The sequence below is a fragment of the Mobula birostris genome, chromosome 20 (genome assembly GCF_030028105.1).
Source record: "Mobula birostris isolate sMobBir1 chromosome 20, sMobBir1.hap1, whole genome shotgun sequence".
Taxonomy (NCBI): domain Eukaryota; kingdom Metazoa; phylum Chordata; class Chondrichthyes; order Myliobatiformes; family Myliobatidae; genus Mobula; species Mobula birostris.
The window spans coordinates 28,449,162-28,473,416 of NC_092389.1; the positions used below are offsets into that span (position 1 = coordinate 28,449,162).

General features: G+C 41.2%; 1 protein-coding gene across 2 annotated transcripts in view; it reads left to right on the top strand.

The window, feature by feature from the left end:
- Positions 1–324: 324 nt before the first annotated feature.
- stt3a (STT3 oligosaccharyltransferase complex catalytic subunit A) overlaps positions 325–24,255 on the top strand; it is a 77,572-nt gene continuing 53,641 nt past the window's right edge. The window contains exon 1 of one of the 2 annotated variants that reach the window (XM_072238392.1): positions 325–413. The gene's annotated coding sequence lies outside the window, so the exon portion shown is untranslated. The remainder of the gene's footprint in view (positions 414–24,255) is intronic. The other variant, XM_072238391.1, reaches the window with a different exon arrangement.

Below are 24,255 nucleotides of genomic sequence, written 5' to 3' on the forward strand. Positions count from 1 at the left end.
TATAGATGCTGCCTACCCTGCAGCGTTCCACCAGCATTTTGTGTGTGTTGCTTGAATTTCCAGAACCTGCAGATTTTCTCGCGTTTGAGAGTGTGCGCGCGCGCGCGCGCGTTGCCGTCTGCAGTCCTCCAGTATCCCGTGAGACCCCGCTCCGAGAGCCCCTCCTCCCTCCATTCACTCTCCGCTGTCTGCAGCCCCGCCAGGCTGACACGTACCTCTTTGTGCTCTCAATCCAACTTGATAGTAGAAGCGGGAAAGGCAGACTGACGATGGAATTGGCCAATCAGAGGGCGGAAGAGCAGGCACTCCGGATGTCGATTGGACGGGAGACGGACGCTTCCGGCATCGGGGTAGGTTGAGGTAGCGGTGCAGCTTCTGCGGGGGTTGCATGGAGTGAGCGCGGCGTCGGTCAGGTAAAGTGGGGGATCGGGGCTGTGGATGGGTGTGGGATTGACTCTGGGCGGGTGCAGGTTTACTATCGGGTCCCACTACTGTCGGCTGAGGGCCTAAGATAGACTCCGGCGTGAACCGATTTGTGCCGTAGTCTTTTGGTCGGCCTTTTCTATCCTGTTCATCCGCCGGACGTACCTTGAATCCACTACTCTCTCCTCACAACATTTATCCCGATCACAACATTCTCTAGTTGCCTTGTTCCCCAACCTTGAAAGCACTCGCCCCCTCCCCCCGCTCCTGATTCTGACCGTTGCTCATTTTGAACTTTCTGTTGGTTCCCTCTGAGTTTTACTTCGCAGACATTCCCCTTTCCGTTAAAGGAAAGATGACTCGCGCCACAATCATTCTGTCTTGTCTTTGTCGAAAGCTGTGGAACTCCTCTGTCGAAGTTTTTCCTTATTAACCATGTACTTGGTCGTCCTTACCAGTTCGGGTATCTGATTTTAGAAATGCTCCTATCAAAATTTGATTGTCCTCCAACAGGAATTCCTCAAAAGAAAAGTCAAATTCGGGCTAGAAATGCTTTCATACTTGATCATTTATATTTTTAAAATTTGTTTTCCCAATATTAACTTGAATATTTCACTTTCACATCGCTGCATCTGTGGATGTATGCTGCTTATAGCTTGTAAATGACCTCGCATTAGTAGCTAAGCCCTGACTGCCTTAGCTGTTGCCTTCAAATTAAGTGGTGCCCTGGCAGAGCGGTGTAAGGATTGAGTGGACAGTTTCTGTTCCTAAATTATAATGAAAGAATTGAATTTTACCACATTGTTGTCCATTATTTATTCCTCAACCAACATAACCCATTCAAAAAAAACACAAGTATTTGCTATTTAGCCTTGTTGAATACAAATTGGCTGTCCATTTTCTACATAATAATGAATAGCCAAGGTACTTCATTGGCTGTTAAACACTTTGGGATATGACATTGTGAAAAGTGTTGCCATATTTGAGTCTTCTAAACAATCTGACATTGCATTCTAAATGAATGTTGAGCTCGCCTACAGAAGGTGTAGAGGATTTGATGAAAGGATACTTGGTTTCTCAGTTTTTCAATCTTTTGTGTAGCCCTATCCAGTTTGCAAACACTGGAATTATTTGGGAATGAAGCCTTTATTTAATAAAGAGTGAAAGCAGAATTGAACTGTTGGACTTCAATGTTATTTCAGCTTTCAAAAGTGGTTCCATGGTTCCTTGTTTTGTGACTGGGGAAGACAAATTTCAGGGTTGTATACTGCATACATAATTTGATAATAAATGTACTTTGAACTTTAAAAGTGTATTACAAGATATTTAATTAAACAATATGACGCAAGTTGTAGGTGGTTAAATGCTTTTTGTAATGTGATATGTTTTAAACGGCCATATTTCTTGTATTTCTCTTTGTTCCTTTGTAATGTCTTGAAAGCTAATGATTAAAGATTAGATTAGTTTTATTTGCCACATGTACATCAAAAGGTACAGAGAAATGGATCAACGAAGTACAAAGGTATGCTGGGGCCAGCCCACAAGTATCATCAGGCTTCTGGGGCCAACATAGCATAACCACAATTTGCTAACTCTAACCCGTATATCTTTGGAATGTGGGCAGAAACCAGGGAGCCCAGAGGAAACCCACGTGGTTACCGGGAGAATGTCCTAACTCCTTATGGACAGCAGTGGGAATTGAACCCTGATCATACAGCAAGCATCATAAAGCATTCTGTTAACCGCTGCGTTACTATTAAGCTCAGTTATCTGCCAAAGCAAAAACGGTATATTTTTCAATATACCTGCCACCTATCAGACTATTTAAAAAGAAAACAAAAATGGGATGCTGGCTGCCAGCACTTTGGTTTATGTTTTTGTACAAACCCTTCATTCTGTTTTTAAGAGCTCCATTTTAAAAGTTTTCAGAAAAATAAGAAGATTTCATGCACCAAAATACTTCGGATGTATATTGTCTATTGTGAGGGGAATGTGGCAGCCAGTTTGCACGAATAACATGAAGCAAATCACTGCTTCTGAGTCTATTGATTTTTATTATTGTTGGGGGGGTGGGGTTCTAGTTACCATTCTCAAATAAAATGCCTGTCAACCATTTCTAATTGTCCTTGATAGAATGGTGGTTAGCTAAACCTTTTGAGCAGCAGGAGACTTCCACTGAGTCTGTTCCCATAATCCTCTCAATGAAGTGATTCCCGAATTTAAATCCAGTAATGATGGACTGAGATGTTCCCCACTTTGATTGATGTGTGACTTTAAGGAGTATGTGTGGTGGAGTTTGGGTGGCTGTAGCTCTTGTTCTTGGTAATTAACGTTGTACGTTTAGGAGGTGCTGTTGGAATCGTTGAGATCAGTACCTACATTTTATTTCATCAATGGTACATGCTTAACCACTGTGTGCCAGTGATGTAGGAAATGTTAGTAGGTGTGTTAATCTTGGGTCACATCAAGTAGCTTGTTCAAAGTAAATTTATTATCAAGGTACATATGTGTCAACATATACAACCTTGAGATTCATTTTCTTATGGGCATACTCAATAAATCCATAGAATAACAACCGTAACAGAATCAACCTGAGCATTCAACCAGTGTGCAAAAGACGAGAGAGAAACTGCAAGTACAAAAAAAAGGAATGGTGCGGGGGTGGGGGTGGGCAGTTACCAGAAGTTCGAGGAAATAGATGTTCATGCCATCAGGTTGGAGACTAACCAGACAGAATATAAGGTGTTATTCTTCCAACCTGAGTGTGGCCTCATTGCGGCAGTAGAGGAGGCCATGGACTGGCATGTGGGAAGTAGAATTGAAATGGGTGGCCACTAGGAGAACCCGCTTTGTGCAGGTGCTTGGCGAAGTGGTCTCTCAATCTACGTTGGGCCTCACCAATATACTGGAGGCCGCACCGGATACAGTAGATGACACCAACCAACTCGCAGGTGAAGTGTCGCCTCACTGGAAGGGCTATTTGGGGCCCTGGTCTCTCTCTACCATTCAGGGTCCCAAACAGCCCTATCGGGTGAGGTGACACTTCACCTGTGAGTCGGTTGGGGTCATCTACTGTATCCGGTGCTCCTGGTGTGTCCTCCTGTATATTGGTGAGACCCACTGTAGATTGGGAGACCACTTCGCCAAGCACCTATGCTCTGTCTGCCAGAAAAAGCGTGATCTTCCAGTGGCCAGCCATTTTAATTCCACTTCTCATTCCCATTCCCCTTCCCATTCCAACACGTCATTCTACAGCCTCCTCTACTGCCGTGTTGAGACCACACTCAGGTTAGAGGAGCAACAACTTGTATTCTGTTTGGGTAGCCTCCAACCTGATGGGATGAAATCAATTTCTTGAATTTCCAGTGATTGCCCCACCCCCATTCCCCATTCCTGATTCCCTCTCACCTTGTCACCTTAGCTGCCTATCATCTCCCTCTGGGTGCTTCTCCCTATTCTCTGGCCCAAAATGCCAACTGTTTACTCTTTTCTATAGATGCTGCCTGGCCTGCTCAGTCCCCCCACCATTTTGTGTGTGTTGCTTTGGATTTCCAGCATCTGCAGATTTTCTCGTGTTTGGGAACATTTTAATGATGGGGGCAAGTGAACTTGAGTGAAGTTGTCCCCTTTGGTTCAAGAACCTGATGGTTGAGGGATAACAACTTTTCCTGAACCTGGTGGTGGGATGGCAGCAGCGAGAAGAGAGCATATCCTAGGTGGTGGTGATCCCTGATGAATGCTGCTTTTCTGCAGTAGTGTTTTGTGTAGATGTGTTCAGTGGTGGGGAGAGCTTTATTTGCGATGTATGGGACCACTCCACTACTTTTTGTAGGAATTTTTCCGTTCAAGGGCATTGGTGTTTCCATACCCAGGTTGTGGTCCAGCCAGTCGGTATACTCTCCACTACACATCTAAAGAAGTTTGTCAAAGTTTTAGGTGTCATGTGAATTTTCACAAACGCCTGAGGAAGGAGAGATGCTGCCTTGATGTCTTCATAATTGCACTTAATGTGTTGTGCCCAGGACAGATCCTCCAAAATAATAACACTGAGGAATTTTAAGTTGCTGACCCTCTCCACCTTTGATTCCCAGATGAGAACTGGCTCACGGATCTCTGGTTTCCTCCTCCTGAGGTCAATAATTAGTATTTTGGTCTTGCTGACATTGAGTAAAAGGCTATTGTTATGGTGCCATTCACCCAAATTTTCTATCTTCCCTTCTATATGGTAGTTTGTCACCACCTTTGATCCATCTAATGACAGTGTGCTGTCAGCAAACTTGAATATGGCATTGGAGCTGTGGTTAGCCACCCAGTTATACAGTGGAATTCAAAAGTTTGGGCACCCCGGTCAAAATTTCTGTTACTGTGAATATTTAAGTGAGTAGAAGATGAACTGATCTCCAAAAGTAATAAAGTTAAAGATGAAACATTCTTTTCAACATTTTAAGCAAGATTAGTATATTATGTTTTGAACAATTTTAGAGCGAAAAGGAAAGGAGCACCATGCAAAAGTTTGGGCACCCCAAGAGATTTGAGCTCTCAGACAACTTTTACCAAGGTCTCAGACCTTAATTAGCTTGTTAGGGCTATGGCTTGTTCACAATCATTGTTGGGAAAGGCCAGTTTACGCAAATTTCAAAGCTTTATAAATACCCTCACTCCTCAAACCTTGTCCCAACGATCAGCAGCCATGGACTCCTCTAAGCAGCTGCCTAGCACTCTGAAAATTAAAATAAATGATTCCCACAAAGCAGGAGAAGGTTATAAGAAGTTAGTAAAGCGTTTTCAGGTAGCTGTTTCCTCAGTCTGTAATGTAATTAAGAGCTGTTTAGAATATACATTAATGATTTAGATGAAGAGATTAAAAGTAACATTAGCAAATTTGCAGATGACACAAAGCTGGGTGGCAGTGTGAAATGTGAGGAGGATGTTATGAGAATGCAGGGTGACTTGGACAGGCTGGGTGAGTGGGCGGATGCATGGCGGATGCAATTTAATGTGGATAAATGTGAGGTTATCCACTTTGATGGTAAGAACAGGAAGGCAGATTATTATCTAAATGGAGTCAAGTTAGGAAAAGGGGAAGTACAACGAGATCTAGGTGTCCTTGTACATCAGTCACTGAAAGCAAGCATGCAAGTACAGCAGGCAGTGAAGAAAGCTAATGGCATGCTGGCCTTCATAACAAGGGGAATTGAGTATAAGAGCAAAGAGGTCCTTCTGCAGTTGTACAAGGCCCTGGTGAGACCCCAGCTGGAGTATTGTGTGCAGTTTTGGTCTCCAAATTTGAGGAAGGACATTCTTGCTATTGAGGGAGTGCAGCGTAGGTTCACAAGGTTAATTCCCGGGATGGCGGGACTGTCATATGTCGAAAGATTGGAGCGACTGGGCTTGTATACACTGGAATTTAGAAGGATGAGAGGGGGTCTTATTGAAACATATAAGATTATTAAGGGATTGGACACGCTGGAGGCAGGAAGCATGTTCCCACTGATGGGTGAATCCAGAACCAGAGGCCACAGTTTAAGAATTAGGGGTAGGCCATTTAGAACGGAGTTGAGGAAACACTTTTTCACCCAGAAAGCGGTGGATATATGGAATGCTCTGCCCCAGAAGGCTGTGGAGGCCAAGTCTCTGGATGTTTTCAAGAAAGAGATGGATAGAGCTCTTAAAGATAGCGGAATCAAAAGTTATGGGGATAAGGTGGGAACTGGATACTGATTGTGGATGATCAGCCATGATCACAGTGAATGGCGGTGCTAGCTCAAAGGGCCAAATGGCCTACTCCTGCACCTATTGTCTATTGTCTATTGTATAAATGGCAGTTAACAGGAACGGTGGAGGTCAAGTTGAGGTCTGGAAGACCAAGAAAACTTTCCGAGAGAACTGCTCGTAGGATTGCTGAAAAGGCAAATCAAAACCCCTGTTCGACTGCAAAAGACCTTCAGGAAGATTTAGCAGACTCTGCACAAATATGACCTTCATAGAAGAGTCATCAGAAGAAAACCTTTCCTGCGTCCTCACCACAAAATTCAGCATCAGAAGTTTGCAAAGGAACATCTAAACAAGCCTGATGCATTTTGGAAGCAAGTCCTGTGGACTGATGAAGTTAAAATAGAACTTTTTGGCCGCAATGAGCAAAGGTATGTTTGGAGAAAAAAGGGTGCAGAGTTGCATGAAAAGAACACCTCTCCAACTGTTAAGCACGGGGGTGGATCAATCATGCTTTGGGCTTGTGTTGCAGCCAGTGGAACAGGGAACATTTCCCTGGCAGAGGGAAGAATGAATTCAATTAAATACTAGCAAATTCTGGAAGCAAACATCACACCGTCTGTAAAAAAAGCTGAAGATGAAAAGAGGATGGCTTCTACAACAGGATAATGATCCTAAACACACCTCAAAATCCACAATGGACTACCCCAAGAGGCGCAAGCTGAAGGTTTTGCCATGGCCCTCACAGTCCCCCGACCTAAACATCATCGAAAATCTGTGGATAGACCTCAAAAGAGCAGTGCGTGCAAGATGGCCCAAGAATCTCACAGAACTAGAAGCCTTTTGCAAGGAAGAATGGGTGAAAATCCCCCAAACAAGAATTGAAAGACTCTTAGCTGGCTACAGAAAGCATTTACAAGCTGTGATACTTGCCAAAAGGGATATTACTAAGTACTGACCATGCAGGGTGCCCAAACTTTTGCTTTGGGCCCTTTTCCTTTTTTGTTATTTTGAAACTGTAAAAGATGGAAATAAAAAAAGTAATCTTGCTTAAAATATTAAAAAAATGTGTCATCTTTAACTTTATGCCTTTTGGAACTCAGGTCATCTTTTACTCGCTTAACTATTCACTGTAACTGAAATTTTGACCAAGGGTGCCCAAACTTTTGCATGCCACTGTAAGTGTAAAGCAAGTAGAGTAGGGGGTTAAGGCTGCTCTACTCGTGTTGTTGGTGCTGCATTTTAGACAAGCAAAGAGCATTACAGTTTGAATCCCACTTATTCCAAAATGCTTGGAGCCATGAGTATTTTGGATTTTAGATTTTGGAATATATCAGATAGCTTGGGATCATGATCATTTCTGACTGAGTTTATGTGGAACTGGTAATCAGTCTTTGTCACACATGTTCATCATACATGTTATTGATGCAGCTGTTCAGTGTGTTAGATTTTCATCAGCAACGATCTTGGCAAAGTCATCAATAAATTTCTCTGCTGCTTCATGATCAACAGAACACACTATCACCATAAATCTTAAAATTTAATGCTGTAACTTTTTTTTGAATTTCTGCGATCAGCCTGCTGAATATTCACAATTACCTTCAATTTCTAGTTTGTTGTGATAGATCTTCTTTCATGACCAGCATACCGTTAAGCGCCGTATTTCCCTCCAACACTGACAAATCCACTCTATCAGTACATGATCTAGATTTTTTTTTGCTTTATACAGTGTTTTTTTGTTTTTCATTATATTCTGTTCATTACTTGTGTAAGGTCACTTCTCAGAACTGTCTGTCGTGCACAGGGACCTGCACATCACCTGGGAATCTTCCCAGCGCCTTCTCAAATTTTCCAGTTGTGACATCATGTCAGCACTTTTTTAAAAAACTTGGATTTCGGGGGTTATGGTTTGGTAAAGGGGTACTCGACCTCTAATATACGCTTGATTTGTCTCTTGTTAGTAGATGAGTCACTTGGTACAGATACTTCCTCTTGGTTACCCTGGTATTTATTTTACTCATCATCATCATAATGAGTTCGCAGAAGGACATGAAGATACAGAAGGTGCTGGCGTGGAGGGCTATGAACGACATGAAGGAAATCTGGAAGTCGAACCTGACCAGAGGGCTTAAAAAGAGGATCTTCATAGCAGGCATAGAGTCCATTCTCACGTACGGATGCGAGACGTGCGCACTCACCAAGACGATGCGAAAGTCTCTAGATGGTTGCTATACACGAATGCTCTTGATGTGAGTTGGCAACAGCACATGACGAACGTTGAGCTCTATAACAACCTACTGATGCTCACCACTAAAGTCGAGGCAAGAAGACTGCAACTAGCGGGGCACTGTCTACGCCACCCCGAGCTACCTGCCAGCCTAGTCATCATATGGGAACCCAAGCACGGGAGGATGAACCCTGGGCGCCCTCCCAAGACTATGGTCAACACGCTCCTAGAAGACAGCAGCACGGCTAATGTAGATGAACTGAACACACTGATGAAGGAGAAGTGGAGAGTCCGTCATCGTGCCCAACGCTGGCCCTCTAGGCCTGAGTCGACATAGGAGCAGTTATTTTACTGGTTCGCAAATATTGGTCTATGTTTCTGTTTAATATTGACCTCCAAGATATTGAACATGTCGAGTGAGTGATGGTAAAACCATTCTATGTCAAAGGTAAATGAAGATAATAAAATGCAGATACTGGAGATCTGAAATAATATAAACAGAAACACTCAGCAAGCCAGGCAGTCTTTGGGGAGAAGGAATGGGTCATTTCTCAGGCCCTAGACACAGTCTGAACTGGAAAATGGGCTGAAAGGTGGCAGATGGAATTTAATGCAGACAAGTGGGAAGTGTTGCACCTTGGGGGCTCAAATCAGGTTTGAGAGATCTGGGAATACAGATCCATAATTCCTTGAAAGTGGCATCACTGGTAGGTAGTCGTGAAGAGAGCTTTTGGCACATTGGCCTTCATAAATCAAGTTATTGAGTCCGGGAGTTGGGATCTTAAGTTGTATAAGATGCTGATTATGCACCATCTTAGTTTGGAGTATTGTGGGCAGTCTGCTTATCTACCTATAGGAAGGATATTAATAAGATTAAAAGAGTTCAAAGAAAATTTACAAGGATGTTGTCAGGACTTGAGTCATAGGGAAAGGTTGGATAGGTTAGGACTTTGTTCCCTGGAGCATAGGAAAGTAAGTGGAGATTTGATAGAGATATATACAATTATGAGGAGCATAGATAGGATCAATGCAGGCAGGTTTTTTTCCACTGAGGCTGGGTGTTTTAAGGGAAGCATGAGGTGGAGGTTATTGACTTAGAGGGTCATGAAAGTGAGGAACGAGCTGCCAGCAGAAGTAGAGGATGCATTTTTGATTTTGACATTTAAGAGAAATTTGAATAGGTGCATGGATGGGAGGAGAACGGAGGGCTATGGTCCAGGTGCAGGTTGATGGGACTAGGCAGAGTAATAGTTCAGCATGGGCTAGATGGGCTGAAAGGCCTGCTTTTCTGCTGTAGTGCTCTATGACTCTACCTGAGAAAGAAAGAAAACAATTAGTTTTCAGTAACAGAGGGTTCTTCCCATCCCTCCCCATTTCTCTGTAAATGAAAACTAACTGCTTCTAACGGAGACTCTTAACATCTGAAATATTGTTTGTTTCGCTTTTCCATAGGCTCTGCCTGATTTGCTGAATATTTCCATCATTTACTTTTTGGTTGTTAATGGCAGTTGGTTAGACCCTTGTTTGAGATGGTCATAAAAGGACACTTTTCTTGTATGTTACTCACTGCTTCTCACCTTCGGCGTCAATTTTGTCCAGGTCTTCTATTTATTTTATTTCGAGATACAACGCAGAAGAGGCCCTTCAAGCCCTTTGAGCTGCAACTCCCAATTTAATACTAGCCTAATCACGGGACAATTTACAAAGACCAGTAACCTACTAATTGGCAACTCTTTATACTGTGGGAGGAAACCAGAGGAACTGGAGACAAGCCATGCATTCCATGGGCAGGACATGCAGACTCCTTACACGTGACGTTGGAAGTGAACTCTGAGCTCTGATGCCCCGAGCTGTAATAGTGTCAAGCTAGCTGCAATTGTCTGCTTCATTTCCTGAGGAGTTGTGGATGGAATCAAACATTGTGCAATCATCAGAAGCTGTCCTTGAGCCTGATGGTACATGTTTTCAGGCTTTTGTATCTTCTGCCTGATGGGAGGGGGTGAAAAGAGACTATCTGGGGTGGGAGGAGACTGTGATTATGTTGGTTACTTTACTGAGGCAACAGAAAGTGTAGAGGGGATTCTGGTTTCTGTGATGTGCTGAACAGTGTCCATAACTCTGCAATTTCTTGTGGTTTTGGCCAGAGCAGTCGCCGTGGTGCATCTAGATACAATGTTTTGTGCAATGCTGAGTTAAAAATTATTGAGGGTCATGCTGAACGTCCTTGGCCTTCTGTGGAAGTAGAGGCACATTCTTAGCATTGACCCCTGCATGGTTGGATCAGGATAAGTTTTCAGTGATGTTTATACCTTGGAACTTGAAGCTCTCAACCATTGAAATGACTCCATTGATGTAAGTAGGGCCATATATGACATGATTTGACAGGCCTACAGTGTTGTGGTCTCATCCATTTATTTCTATTGCATGCTTGAAGTTCTGTGTCATGTCTTCAACGGCTTGACATGTCACTTTTGAGTATGCCTCATGCTGCTACTGGCATGCCCTTCTGCAGTGCTCTGAAGTGAGATTGAAATTCTTAAGTATATAAGGGGTAAAAGAGAGTCAAGGGCAGATATAGGACCAATACAGAATGATGCTGGAGATATTGTAATGAGAGATGCCGGGATGGCAGAGGAACTGAATGCGTATTTTGCATCAGTCTTCACGGTGGAAGACGTCTGCAGTATTCTGGCCATTCAAGAGTGTCAGGGAAGTGAAGTTTGTGCAGTGAAAATTACAACTGAGAAGGTGCTCAGGAAGCTTAATGGTCTGAGGGTGGATAAATCTCCTGGACCTGATGGACTGCACCCTCCGGTTCTGAAGGAAGTAGCTGACAAGATTGCAGAGGCATTAATGATCTTTCAAGAATTGATAGATTCTGGCATTGTACCAGATGACTAGAAATTTGCAAATGTTACTCCGCTATTTAAGGAGGGTGGGAGGCAGCAGAAAGGAAACTATAGACCTGTTAGCCTAACATCAGTGGTTGGGAAGTTGTTGGAATCGATTGTTAGGGATGAGATTACGGAGTACCTGGAGGCACATGACAAGATAGGCCAAAGCCAGCATGGTTTCCTCAAAGGAAAATCCTGCCTGACAAACCTACTGCAATTCTTTGAGGAAATGACAAGTAGGGATTCAGTAGATGTGGTGTACCTGGATTTTCAGAAGGCCTTTGACAAGGTGCCGCCCATGAGGCTGCTTAGCAAGATAAGAGCCCATGGAATTACAGGGAAGTTACTAGCATGGGTGGAGCATTGGCTGATTGGCAGAAAACAGAGAGTGGGAATAAAGGGATCCTATTCTGGCTGGCTGCCGGTTACCAGTGGAGTTCCACAGGGGTCGTGTTGAGACCGCTGCTTTTCACGATATACGTCGATGATTTGGACTGTGGTATTGATGGATTTGCGGCTGAATTTGCCGATGATACAAAGATGGGTGGAGGAGCGGCTAGTGTTGAGGAAACAGAGAGCCTGCAGAGAGACTTGGATAGTTTAGGTGAATGGGCAAAGAAGTGGCAAATGAAGTACAATGTTGGAAAGTGTATATTCATGCACTTTGGTGGAAGAAATAAACAGGCAGACTATTATTTAGATGGAGGGAGAATTCAAAATGCAGTGATGCAAAGGGACTTAAACAACTTGGGAGTTCTTTTGCAGAATACTCAACTGCAGGTTGAGTCAGTGGTGAAGAAGGCAAATGCAACGTTGGCATTCATTTCTAGAGGTATGGAATACAAGAGCAGGAACGCAATGTTGAGATTCTATGAGGCACTCTTGATCCCACACAGAGTATTGTGTGCAGTTTTGGGCTCCTTATTTTAGAAAGGATATACTGACATTGGAGAGGGTTCAGGGAAGATTCACGAGAATGATTCCAGGAATGAAAGGGTTACCGTATGAGGAACGCCTGGCAGCTCTGGGGTGTATTCCCTGGAGTTCAGGAGAATGAGGGGGGATCTCATAGAAACATTCTGAATGTTAAAAGGCCTGAACAGATTAGATATAGCAAAGTTATTTCCCATGGCAGGGGAGTCCAGGACAAGAGGGCACAGCTTTAGGATTGATGGATGTTCTTTTAGAACAGAGATGCAGAGAGATTACTTTAGTCAGAGGGTGGTAAATCTGTGGAATTTGTTGCCATGAGTGGCTATGGAGGCCAAGTCATTGGGTGTATTTAAGGCAGAGATAGATAGGTTCTTGATTAGCCAGGATATCAAAGGGTATGGGGTGAAAGCAGGGGAGTGAGGATGACTGGAAGAATTGGATTAGCCCATGACTGAATGGCGGAGCAGACTCGATGGACCGAATGGCCTACTTCTGTTCCTATATCTTATGTTCTAATAATACAGCCTAAAATTGGGTAAGGCAAAGCCTCCGTTCTGTTTTTTTTTGAAGGTGAGCTTTATTTATACGAGGTTTTTTATTCTTCCATATATAGGAAGAAAGAATGGAATCCAGAGAGTCAAAAAAAAGATTTAAGAGTAAGAACAGGCACAGCTTGAAAAAGGTATATTAATTTAGATAAGATACTCATTTTAATAGAATTAATGAGAAGTGACCAATTAGAAAGTTTTTTTAACATTAATTCATTAAACTTAAAACATTTCCCTTAAGTAAATCTTTACAATTCTTAGTAATCGTTACTCCTAAATATATAAATTGTTTTCTTAAAATTTTAAAAGGAAGGTTAATATCGGTTGGTATTAAATTGTTTAAAGGAAACAGTTCACTCTTATGTAAATTTAATTTATATTCTGAGAACTGTCTAAACTTAGTCAGTAAACGGAACACAAATGGTAAAGAGGTAACATTAGATATAAAAAGCAATAAGGCATCAGCATAGAGTGACACTTTATGAATAGTACCTCTCCTTGAAATACCAGTAATCTCTTTAGACTCTTGAAAAGCAATTGCTAAGGGTTCTAATAGCAAATCAAAAAGCAGAGGGCAACCTTGTCTAGTTCCACGTTGGAGATTAAAGGGTTTAGAATTCTAAAGATTAGTAAGAACCCGAGCGGAGGGAGATAAATAAAGTAATTTAATCCAATGAATAAAATTAGGTCCAAAATTAAATTTTTCTAAGGATGTAAATAGATAATTCCATTCAACTCTGTCAAAAGCCTTCTCCGCATCCAAAGATATCACACATTCCGATATTTCCTTAGATGGAGAGTGCACAACATTTAACAAATGCCATATATTGAAATGGAATATCAATCCTTAATAAATCCTGTCTGATCATCCGAAACTATAGAAGATATAATATTTTCAGGTCTGCGAGCCAACACGTTAGATAAAATTTTAGGATCAAAATTGAGTAAAGAGATAGGTCTGTACGAAGAACATTCAGTAGGATTCTTATTCTTTTTGAAGAAAAGTGAAATGGAAGCTTCGTGAAAAGACTGTGGTAATCTTCCTACCTTAAAGGAATCTGTAAGGGTAGAACATAAGTGTGGTATAAGTAAGGAGGAAAAGCCTTATAAAACTCTCCAGAGAATCCATCAGGTCCTGGGGATTTCCCAGAATGCATTCTCGAATAGCCTGAGCAATTTCCTCCTGGGAAATGGGTTGATCCAATTGCCTACGATCATCTATCGAAAGATTAGGAATATTTAATTGATCTAAAAATTATTCATTGCGATATTATCATTAACAGAGTCAGAACTATACAATTTAGAATAAAATTTTCTAAAAGTATCATTAATTTCAAAGTGGTCGGTTGTCATGTTCCCATTAATTTTACGTATTTCTTTAATTTGCCGCTTGGCTATAAATGGCTTCAATTGATTAGCCAGTAGCTTACCAGTTTTATCTCCATGAATATAAAATTGACTTCTATCTTTTAAAAATTGGCTTTCAATTGGATACGTTAAAAGAAGATCATATTTAGTTTTAGTTTCAATGCGTCTCTTATATGTTTCAGGATCGGGTACCGAGGCATACTTATGGTCCATTTGTTTTAACTGATTAGCTAGTTCGTTTCTCTCTTTGTTAATTTTTTTTTAATGATGTTTACAGTATAAGAAATAATTTGAACCTGGATGTATGCTTTAAAAGTATCCCATATAATAAGACTAGATGTCTCTTCCAACATATTTTCTTCAAAAAAGAGGGTAATTTATTCTCCATAAATTTTAAAAAGTCCTTATCGGATAACAGAGTTAAACTAAATCACCAAAATCTACTCATAGGGATAGGACCAGGAAGATTTAAAGATAGAAGTACAGGAGAGTGGTCAGAAATAGCAATCTCTTTATATTCGATTGATCGAACCAATGGAATCATTTGACTGTCAATTTAAAAAAAAAATCAATCCTGGTATAAGAATGATGAACATGAGAGAAAAAAGAATACTCCCTGTCCATCGGACGAAGAAAACGCCAAGCATCAACTATACCACATTTAGTTAGAAAGGATTGGATAAACAAAGCTGACTTATTAAGTCTGGCTGGTTTGACAGATGAGCGATCAAATACTAGATCTAACCAGCAGTTAAAATCTCCTCCCATCTCAAGAGAGTCAGTACACAAATCTGACAAAAATGAAAATAGATGTTCAAAAAAATCCTGGATGGTCTGCGTTGGGGGCATATACATTAGCAAAAACAATCAATTTACTGTCTAAACTCCCTGATACAGTAACAAATTGACCATTAGGGTCCGAAACAACTTTATGCTGAACAAAGGAAACGATTATCTACAAAAATCGAAACTCCACGTGATTTTGCATTAAACGAAGAATGGAATTGCATATCCTTCCACCGAGTAAAAAAACGTAAGCTATCACATCTGCGTATGTGCGTTTCTTGTAAGAAAATAATGGGTGCTTTTAAATTTTTAATATAAGCAAACACTTTGTTCCATTTAATGGGGTGATTCAGCTCTTTCACATTCAAACTGAATAAGTTAATATTTCGAACCATTTTAAATATCAGTTAACGTAATTAAATGATCTGGCCATAGGTTCTTAAAACTACAAAGCAAACCGTAAGGTAAGGTAGTCAAACAGGCAATCATATAATCAACCCAACAGAGCTCCCAGAGAGAAATAGGCCCTATCCCCTTCCCCACCCAAAGCCAGAAAGCTGACCATAGGCAGTCAGCGAGTTAAGAACTAAGTTCCCTCCCCAAAAAATCCTGTTGACAATAACTCTGGTCGTACAAGGTCAATTATGTCCCTACCAAGACACAACATTAAAAGAAAAATAACTCAGTATTCGAAAATATAAAAGAATCAGTTTAAACAAATTCAAAGAAAGCTATATTAAAATAAAGCCTCAAAAAGGGATATAATAAAAAAGTATCAAAAAAAACAGAAGACAATATATGAACAGCTAAAACGTAAGCTTATTGAAACCTTATTCCAAATTCATATTAACAGAAGAAAAAATTGGTCAAATAAGAAATATAACAGTTTCAGACTTCATCCTTTAGAAACTCTTTTGCGTCTTCAACCGACTTTATTCTTTTTAGCAATCCGTTCTTCAAAACAATACCCAGATGGGCGGGAAACCAAAGGGATGGTTTAAATCCTTTATTGTAAAATTCCGACATAACCTCTTTATATTTCATGCATTCAGCCATAACTTCAGGCAAATAGTCTTCCACAAATCTGACCTTGTAACTTCGGAAATCGATCATTCCTTGTTGATGGGTATGGCGAATTAAAAGGTCCTTAATGCGAAATTCATGAAAACTTAGAATGACCAACCTGGGTCTCGCTGCCGATGACAATGGCTTCGAAGTCGGCGAGTGATATGTTCAATCGAGCTTCGGCTCGGAAGTGAATATTGCAGGGGATAACTGTTTCAGAAAGTTTGTGAAGAACTTCGTAGGGTCAGCGCCTTCAATCGATTCTTCAGGACCCAGAATTCGCAAGTTATTTCTCTTGTTTCTATTTTCTGGACTGATAATCTTTTTCATCATTTTATCATTGGATAAAGATAACTCTTTGCAGAGTTTAATTGTATCGTCAGTGGCCTCTTCAAGTGTCACCAGCTTTGTAGTATTTTCCTGAATTCTGTTCTCATGCTCAGATAAAGTTTGTTGAATTGTATCCAATTTGCCATTAAGTCGTTGAAACTGCTCAGAAAATTCCGATTTTTGCCGTTTAAGGAAGTCATTGATTGAATCCAAAGTGACTGGGGATCCATCTTCTGTTTCTCTTTCTTTTGCAGACGCTTTGGTTCTTTTCCCAGCCATAGTAGAGCAGTATTAAAGTATTATAATAAGGTTTCAAAAAAAAGACTTGTGTTGGTTTTTGAAAGCTTCACAATCCTCTTCCTTTGCTATATGCCCTTTCTTTTGCTTTTATGCAGTCCTTGTCTTCCCTTGTCAGCCATGGTTGCCTTATGCTTCCTTGAAAATACTTCATTTTTGGGATGTATCTTTCCTGTGCCTTCCAAATTTCCCCAGAAACTCCAGCCACTGCTGTTCCTGTCATCCCTGCTAATGTCTCCTTTGAATTAACTCTCTCATGCCTCTGTACTTTCCGTTACTCCACTGTAATGCTGATACATCTGAATTTTAGCTTTTTTTGAAACTGTGGGATGAATTCTATCATATTATGATGACTGTCTCCTAAGAGTTCAGTTACCTTAAGCTCCCTAATCAAATCTGGTTCATAGCGTAACACCCAATCCAGAATTGCCTTTTCCCCTAGTGAGCTCAACCACAAGTTGTTCTAAAAAGCATCTAGTAGGCATTCTACAAAATCCATCTTTTGTGATCCAGCACCAACCTGATTTTCCCAATCTACTGTATCTGCATATTGTAATCCCCCATGATTTTCACAGTATTGCCAATTTTACATGCCTTTTTTTATTTCTCCTGTTGTAATTTGTACCCCAGCTCCTTGCTACTGTTTGGAGGCCTGTATATAAATCCTGTCAGGGTCTTTTTACCTGATTTCATTTTCACCAACAGAGCCACCCCACCCCCTCTGCCTACCTGCCTGTCCTTTCAGTACCATGTATATCCTTGGATGTTAAGCTCTCAACTATGATCTTCTTTCAGCCACAACTCAGTGTTGCCGACATCATACCTGCTAATCTAACTACACTGCAAGACCATCTACCTTATTCTGTAAACAACAGGAATTCTGCAGATGCTGGAAATTCAAGCAACACACATCAAAGTTGCTGGTGAACGCAGCAGGCCAGGCAGCATCTGTAGGAAGAGGTGCAGTCGACGTTTCAGGCCGAGACCCTTCGTCAGGACTAGCTTATTCTGTACACTGGGCACATTCAAATACAACACCTTCAGTCCTGTATTCATCACTGTTTTTGATTTTGGCCCCCTATTACATTACTTGGAGCCTCCACCTTTGCTTGCCCAAGCATGTTGAGCCATAGCCAGCCCACTCCAAACAATAGCAACTCCGCTTACACCTCCTCTCTTTTTATTGCCCCTGTGCTGATTGCAGCCCACCAAAAGAGCCACAAAGCACCCAAACTCTTCTTAAACCCTGAGACCTCATCCTTAATAATCGACTTTAACATCACTGAGATCAGACTAACTGGCCTGTAGTTTCCTTTCTTTTACCTCTCTTCCTTCTTGGAGTGGCATTTGCTCTTTTCCAGTCTTCTGGAACCATTCCAGAATCTAGTGATTATTGAAAGATCATTACTAATGCCTCAATGGTCTCTTCAGCCACCTCTTTCAGAACTCTGGGGTGTACACCATCTGGTCCAGGTGATTTTTTTGACATTCAGACCTTTCAGTTTCCTAAGAACCTTCTCTCAAGATATGGTAACAACACACTTGGTGCCCCCTGACACCTGGTACTTCCACAAATCTACTATTGTCTTCCACAGTGAAGACTGATGCAAAATACTTACTCAATTCGTCTGCCATTTCCTTGTCCCCCATTTCCACCTTCCATCTTTTTCCAGTGGTCCGATATCCACTCTCGCCTCTCTTTTACACTATGTATCTGAAGAAAATTTTGGTATCTTCTTTAATATTATCGGCTAGCTTACTTTTGTATTCCATCTTTACCTTAATGACTTTTTTAGTTGCCTTCTTTTGGTTTTTAAAAGCTTCCCAGTCCTCTAACTTCCAGAGATTTTTTTTCTCTCTCTATTTCTGCCCTCCCTTTGGCTTTTATGTTAGTTCTTGTTAGCCATGGTTATGTGATCTGTCCTTTAGAATACTACTTTCTCTTTTGGATGTACATATCCTTTGCCTTTTGAATTGCTTCCAGAAATTCCAGCCATTGGTGCTCTGCCGTCATCCCTGCCAGTGTTCCTTTCCAGTCGGTTCTGGCCAATTCCTCTCTCATGCTCTGTAATTCCCTTTACTTCACTGTAATACTGATACATCTGACTACAGCTTCTCCTTCTCAAATTTCAGGGCGAATTTGATCATATTGATCACTTGCCCTTAAGGGCTCTCTTACCTTAAGCTGTCTAATCAATTCTGGTTCATTACACAACACCCAATCCAGAATAGCTGATCCCCCAGTGGGCTCAACCATGAGCTGCTCTTAAAAGCCATCTCGTAGGCACTCTAGAAATTCCCCCTCCTGGAATCCAGCGCCAACCTGATTTTCCTAATCTACCTGCAGATTGAAATCTTCCACGATTCTGCCTTTTAACTTAGCACCTAATTCCCTGAGCTCCCTATGCAGAACTTCAGCGCTCATCCTATTCACGTCATTGGTACCTACATGGACCACAACTTCTAGCTGTTCACCCTCCCACTTAAGAATGCTGAGGACTCGATCTGAGATATCCCGGACCCTGGCACCCAGGAGGCAACATACCATCCGGGAATCTTGTTCTTGTCCACAGAGCCTCCTGCCCTAACTAATGGATCCCCTATCACCACAGCATGCCTCTTCTCTCCCCCCCCCCCCCCACCTCCACCTTCCAAGTCATGGAAGCAGACTCAGTGCCAAAGACCTGACCCCGTGACTTTCCTCTGTTAGGTCAACCCCCCACCTCCCATCGACAGTATCCAAAGTGATACACCTGTTGTTGGAGGGGGATGGCCACAGATGTACTCTGCACTGGCTCCCGAACTCCTTTCCCCTTCCTGACTGTTGCCCAGTTTCCCGTGGCCTGCTCCTTGGATGTACACTGGAGTGTCCCTGCCTTCCCACATCCCGCAAGAGGAGCATTTCAGTATCCTGCCTGTCATCTCTACTGTCCTAGTTGAGCTAAAGAAGAGAAGGAAAAAAAAACCCTGAGCTTTTCTTCCCTTTACTTTCTCTGACTGAAGCTCCTCTTGGCTGAAGCCTCGAAAGAGCTGAAGCCTCAAGATCAGCACTCTATGACTACATCCACTTAGGCATTGGCCACTGCTGTTGCCCTTGTCTTCCTTTACTTTGCTCTTACAAAATCCGATAGGTTGCTCGTCAAAGGTCTTTTTTGCTTCTGAGACCCGCTGCTGCCTTTTATTTTCGGGCTGTAGACCTGATTGAAGTCCCCTCTTCTCCAAACTTCTGATGTCCGGATTGGCTGCTGGTCAAAGCTCTGTTGGTAATGTCGTCAATGCTGGGGAGGCTGCTGTCCGTGGTGGAGCTGGCTGAGTTTACAATCCTCTGCAGCTTTTTCTGATCCCATGCGTTAGCCCCTCTGTACTGGCCAATGATGCAGCCAGTTCAAGTGCACATCTGTAGAAATTTGCAAATGCAAAAAGTAAATAAGCGAATGCAGCAGCATTCATTCCAGGCCCATTAAAGATACAGTGGTCGATGAATTCATATAGAGTTACGATAATTTTAAAAAATCAATAAAATAAAATGCTGTTCTTTATACCAACTATAAAAACTGTTTGAAATATTCTCGGCATACACAACCGGAAATTATTGGAGAAAATACAGCATAAAGTAACCAGAATGTTGTATTCATTCCAAGGGTTATATTAGGGTATTGCCAAAATCAGGTTTGTATTCCTTGTGGAATTTCGTTGTTGTCGTTAGGTCGCAACTGGAATTTCCAGTTGGCGGACGGTTTTCCTCCACGCTGCTCTGTCCCAACATTATTGAGACTGACATATTGGGAAATCATGTACTTGGCATGTTACAGCAGTGGTTTGCCTTTGCCTTCTGCCGGGTGAGATCACCACCTCTCTTCTTGGTAGATCCTCTGCTTGCAAAGCAACCATTGTCTTCCAAGGTCGTAGCTCTCCTGCCTTCCCCACCAGTCTCCTGCTGGGTCCGCCGGTGGCCATCGCTCGTAACCCCGAGCAAGCGACCCTTACTAGGTGCTTACCAGCTGGGTCAGCTGGACCTGGGGCGATTTGCCACGTCGTGCTCCGGGCTGGGTGTCCCGGCGGCTGCGGCGCGGACACCAGGGATGGAGCAGCAGGGCCTGGGCCTGGGCTCGGGCTCAAAGTGGCAGTGCCGGTGGCTGCTGAGCCTGGGATTTAGAATGTTAAAATAAGATATTGTTTTCAAGATATGAAGGAAAAACTGAATAGAAAAAAAAAAGAAACTATTTCTTTTGAGTCAGGATTTGGGTGTCTTAAAATGAAATGCCAACTATCAGCAGTGATTAGGGTGCATAAAGGGGAAGTAATTTGGGACCTACTTGTAAGTGGCAATTCAAACCCAGTCAGTTTTTAATTTTAGATTATTAAGAAAAGTTTTGTTGACTGAGAAATTGGGCAAGGGCAAGTGTATGGATTTGAGTTGCAAATAACCATGGTGTTAAATCGATATTCATCAGTCTAGCTGTAGATCACATTTTACTTTCATGAACTATAATAAAAATTGGTAAATGTCAAGGGCAAAAGAGTGTTTTAAGTACTCATCAACGTCAGAAGAGGAAAAAGCACTAGAATGGGAGAAAGCACCAATAGGTCTTTGGCCCTGATCAGCTGCATCATAGTCCCAAAGGTACTAGTTGCATTAGTTATGATTGCCAAAATAAATCCTATTTTCTGGAAATATTCCATTGAATTGAAAAGAAACAAACCTCAAGTTCTGAAAGGGTATGAACCTAAAACTAATTTTCTTTCTCTCACTGCAGTAATTAAAATAGAAAATGCTTAAAGCATTCAGCAGTGGGAAGAGCAGCAGAATTAATGTTTCAGTTCTCTTATCCCAACAACATCTAATGTTGGATGTTGTTGAAATCAATGTCTAAGTAAATGACAGCAGATTACTTGGAAAATCATGTCAAGACACAGCTTTATAAAAGGAGAATTGGGTTTGAGTTTACTGAACAAATATGATGGTGCACGGAACCTGGCAGTATAGTGATAAACTTCAGCAGGACTGAAGTGCAAGGCTCCCACAGCACTGCAAGGGACAGTGAACTGACGCAAAGATGGATAGATGAGTTGAGTTGGCAAGCATTTAATGAGTGGATGTCTTGGGGATACACCCGCATTCTCAGCAGTTAGAATTTATTATAATGGCTTGCTGAAGGGACTGAGCATAATGTTATATTTTATAATGCAATAACTTGTGTATTGCATCGTATATTGTGTAATATATCAGATTATACTAAAGTTGATGGGAAGATGACATGAGGGCATAACAGGTAAATATGTGGGTGAAAAGATAAATGTGGGGGAGAGTGAAATTATCCACTTTGTTCAAAGTTCAGGTCTATTTGTCATTCAATTGTACATGAATACTCATGAACACAGTGTTACTCCAGGTCCAAGGTGCAAAACACAGTACCAACAGTCATACACAGCCCAGACACATTTTTGCACGTATAACAGTAACATACAGTCACACAAAAAAGTAGCCCAAGCCCTGAGTCCATGATTGTTGCAGTAGTCTGCAGTCAACAAACACAATACAGCTTGTCTTCTGCCAAGTGAACACTGGCGGGGGCAGCACTGACTCCATTATGGACGCTGTGTGTCTGACATTCCAGTAGAAAGCCCGTTTCCGAAGCCTTCCCTGGGCAGCTGCAAACAGGTGACATACGGCTTGAAGTCTAGTCCTCGCTACAACGGAGGTCATGCAACTCCCCTGCCGTTCCTTCATGATGTTACTGGGCTTTTCCTGGCACCTTTCTGTATATATGACCTGGAAGGCAGGTAGGCTGGTGTCATTAATGCATTGGGCAGTTTTGACTACCGATGGTAGAGCTTTCCTGTTTATTGAGGTGTGGTTTCCGTACCATGCCCTGATACAATGTGTGGAAAGATGCTGAGTGATACCTAAATGGGGTATATGATCAATAGTTAATGTTCAGAGAGACCTGAGTGGACTTGTACAATAAACATTTTCATTCATACAAAGGAAGTGAAACTCGCACTTTCTGAAAAGAAGATCTTTGTGAACAATGCAGCTTTTGTTGTGGTCGCAGCTGAAATAATGTTAGTTTTGTGCTGAATTAAGCATTTAAATGAAGCAGGCCATATCATAAGTATTCTCCTTTCTCTCTGAACTAATCCACGCTCCTCATAAGATAAAACCAGTATAGTATCTAGCTTCCTTGATGAATTTCAAGCTTAGAGAGAAGTAAAGCAATTCCGTTGTTTAAAAAAAACCATGTTCTAAAATCCCATTGGGTTCTTGCAGAAACTCTTTCCATTAGGATTCATGTGAGTATTTTGCTCAGTTTGTAGGCTGTTTACTCATTTATATGCTGTACATTCAAAAGGTAAATTAACAACATAGAGTACTGGAGTAGTGGTTTAACTACCTTTCCAACTCTGGGAACTAAGATAATTCTAGGAACATGTAGGAGAGAGATTGAAAGTCTTTTTCTTTCTTTCTTAATCTTTTTATTGATTTGAAAGGAGCATAATTACAAACGAGAATTATCTCAAATATATATATCAATAACAATACAAACAGTGAAATAGATATTATCAAAATCATACATAGTGTTAAGCTAGTATGTAGTATATAATAAAAAAGAAGACAGCTAATTCTCCTCTTATCAATTCATGGAGAGGGAAAAAAAACTTTGAATTTTAAAAGAAAAAGAAAACAAAAAAAAAAACCCACGACACTACACACAAAAAAGGACTGGGCAGTCCATTCTGAGGATACAACCAAAAAAAATTGGAAGAGTAATAAATCAAATCAAATGAAAATATTGAATAAAAGGTTGCCAGATTTGCTCAAATTTAAAGGATGTATCAAATGTCTGACTTATTTTCTCTAAACTTAAACAGGACATAATGGAGGAAAGCCAATAAAAGACAGTAGGTGGATGAGAATCCTTCCACTTCAGTAAAATGGCTCTCCTAGACAATAAAGTTGAAAAGGCTATCATATGTTGAGCAGAAACAGGAATATTCTTCATTTGGTTAACAACTCATCTACTTGTGCCCGCCGTTCCTTGATACAGTTCAAGGTAGTGCATCGGGCCCATATGTCAAAGGATAAACTAACATGTATTTTTTTCCAACTTCAATCCTATTTGTGACAGATGTAATATTGAGGTGGCCACTTTAACTCATATGTTTCTCTTTCAGTATTTTTATTGATATTATATAAATTGCATGAATACAATTACAAAATTCATAATGATACAAATAAATAATACAATCAATAAATCACAGTAATATGATCACAGTATCCCACATTACAAATCAATCATGTAGAAAAAAGATTGAATTATGAAATAAAATAGAATAATTGTATTTTATTTTTTAAAAATCTACTGCCACTACCAAAATGAGCTGATTGGTTTAAAAAAAAGAGAAGAAAAAAGAAAAATACCTTACCATGTGATATAATAATAATGGCTCAGATCCATACTTTAATAACAGTTCAAAGATCATGAAAATAATTCAGAAAGGGTCCCCATAACATTAGAAAATCATGTTTTGAATCAGAAATCAAACAACGAATCTTGTCTAGATTAAGGCACAACATAACGTCAGCTAGCCATTGAACATGAGTGGGCGGGGCAGCCTCTTTCCACTTGAGCAAGATCGCCCTCCTGGCCATAAGAGACATAAAAGCCAA